A 3,167-nucleotide genomic window follows, 5' to 3' on the forward strand; every position below is an offset into this window, starting at 1 on the left:
CATCACTCTGTACGCATTTGTAACGCACGCGTGATCATTCCATCGTCACGCATTCACAATCGCTTTCTGGTATGTGAGATCTCAGTTGAGTTGTCATTCTTCACACGCCAGTAGACTCTAGTCAGTAGAGTCTACTGAGCAGAGCTGGGCTGCAGACCCAAATACTTCTTGTAATAAACGTCGACAATTAACGACTATTACGGAACGGCCCAGTGCGAGCCATCAACATGACCGTTATCACTGGCGAACAGAGTATAGATAAGGAGCTCCCTCGTGCAATGCACACTGAATGGAGTTTCACCCGTGATATGGGGAAACACTAGTGAAAAACATATCTCACGACTAGTAGTCGTCGACTACTGCATACCGTGGATATCGCGTTTTTCACCCAGTTTCACCGTGAAACTTTCACGCCACTTTATGTGAACCGGGTGGAGCTCCAGTGGCTAGTCTAGTACGCTGTGTCTGGTGTTGGAGATAAATTCGTTTCAGGAACGTTTTAGGACCTACACACAGAAGGAGTCATGTCAAATGACTACATAACAATACGTGTATAACTCGATAAACGGCGTCACCAATGATTACTCGCAATTCCTGTGTAACATTCAGGAAACAAGCTTCTTTGTAATCAAAATCTGCAGGAACTTCGCGACTTCCTATCTTAGATGAATGAATATCTCAACAAAAATTTCTGAATCAGAAATTCTGATTCGGGTTTTCCGACGTGTTCAGTCACTGAACAGCTACGTACAGTACGCGACATGTACATGTACAAATGCGAGGTCCGGACGGACCAGAATCTCGATAAGAATAATGAGTTTTGTGCCGGTTCCTCCTCTATTAATTTCTCCTTACCCAATTACCCCTGAATTGACCTCGTCCAGAAAGAAAACTCGAAGAGAAATTGCTATTTTTCGTGCTGGATGGCGCGACATTCCAGGGCGTCCAAGACTGGAGAATGACTGAAGCCAGGTGCTGCGACAGCGTGAAATATTACTGAAATTTTATGAAATTTTCCGAAATTTTCCGAAATTTTCCGAAATTTTCTGGAAATTTTGAAATATTTCTCATTTTTTCAAAATTGCGTTTTCAGTGACTTTCAATCGTCTCCATCAACTTCGTCTATGACAGCAACAGTCTGCTAGACCTTGAGAACACGGGGATCATCATTATAGCGCATAGATCATATTATGATCATCATACTATGCAGGCTTTCTCCCTTCAATATCACAAAATCTGGGAATATCGACTGGTAATTGACGGTGGAAATAATCACCGTCAAGGGACAGTCCAGGGTGGCTGAAATATTTCATAGTGAAATATTTCAAGAATTTTCCAGTGAAATATTTCAAACATATCATGGAAAAAATTTCAGTGAAATATTTCACTTTTAGCGAATTTTTCGCTTTTGTGAGGGGTTTACGATAAAAACTAGCGCTTGAGGACTCTCATCATAGATCACGGGTGTAGTTGGATACAGCGTTTATCAGGATATTGTTTGTTCACTGTGGGAACTTCGCAATTCTGAACTAAATCAGTTCACGTATGTTGTGTTTCCTTTGGATTTCTGTATCTTTCGAGTCGAAAGTTTCGACGGGAAGCTTTTGCGTGGATGAGCAGCCGCACTATTAGTGGGGGCACTAAGCTGAAGTCTCGTTCGTAAGGTGCACCTTAAGCGATTCCCATTTCCTGCTTCCGGTATTGTTCAGTTATGGTTCGTTCTTATCGCTATAAAAGCCAGTTCAACAGTTCAACATTATTCGCGATATGAAACATTCACCGTTCTTGCATACTACAGTTACTATAGCATGGTAACGACATTTTTGATTCAGAGCTCGACCAATGCTGTACAACCTCCAATCGGCAAGCGTAGGATAGCAGATGGTGTTCTACGCAAGAAATCATTACTGTAGGATGCTGCCTTGTTACGTATTTTCTTACATAAGGGTGTGTTACATTGTAATACTGATAATAATATAATGCGGAAACGGCGCTTGCGAATTGCGGACCACAATCACCTCCCTGTCTTCCGCCAAAATAGCGAAACGTCCGCGTTGCATTACCTCGAGCATTTTCGCAACCGTTGCACGAAGAACGAGCATCAAAGCAACTCCCCGAAAGTTGCATAATGCAGCAATCATGTTGTATTACTGAGTCCACGTCGGACGTTTCCCAACAACATTGCGAGTCTCGTATTATATCTACAACCGTTGCAAAACAGCGAATTGCAAAAGCGAAACTACCCGGGTCCGAGTTTCAACCCTTCGGCATCAGGCCGCGGATTGGAACTCCTCTCGCAACCCCAGTGACTATGAGATTTCACCAGTATTTTCCTTTTCACGGGTGTTACACGTGCGAAAGTTATAAAACCCTCACAACCCGAGAACCCTAGCAAGTGGAGCTTGCAATGATGCAAAGCTCCATTAACAGCTGTGTAGCAGTTGCTTCTCGAGGGGTACTCGCTGCAGCAGCGAGTACTCTTTGCAGCTCCCCGTTCAGTGTTTGTAATATTCGTTTTGTTTTGTGATGGCACTACATGTCGAAATTGACATGTCACGCACACAGGTACACAACACAGAGAAAAACAACAACGGAGGAGAACGATGGACAACCTCCAATTGGGCCTTTAAAGGACTATATATACATTTTCACACCATACTAGAGGAGTAGAATTCCATCCTGTTCTAATATTGAGTTCGGTTATCGAATCTTGACACAAGTCTGCGCAGCGTAGCTTTGACACACAATGAGACAAGCGCTCCTATTCCCCGTCATTTTATCGCTTCACCTGCTCGTAACTTGAGCATGTAAGCAACACCTACTCCTCTTGGCCCCAGAATCTAAGGAGAAGCATGATCCTGCTTCAGATTCTACCAATGTACTGTGACGCACATTGCGTAACAGTTCTTTACGTCTCAGTGGATGTTCGTAGTCTCGCTGCTTGCCGTAGTATCAATAATTCATTCCGTCGAAGGCTATGCAAATGAAGGAAGCATTCGAAAGAGATATGAGGATTTCAAGAGAGAGTATTCAGTGTATAGCTGTGTTGAAATTCGAGTCGCTGTTGTCAGTTACTCCGTCGCTATTCCTCACGAAGAAGATGATTATCGACTCAGTATCTTCAGCCAAACCGTTGAGTTCATAGACGGAATAAACGCTCAAAGTAA

The sequence above is a fragment of the Perkinsus marinus genome (assembly GCF_000006405.1).
Source record: "Perkinsus marinus ATCC 50983 genomic scaffold scf_1104296977064, whole genome shotgun sequence".
Taxonomy (NCBI): Eukaryota; Perkinsozoa; order Perkinsida; family Perkinsidae; genus Perkinsus; species Perkinsus marinus.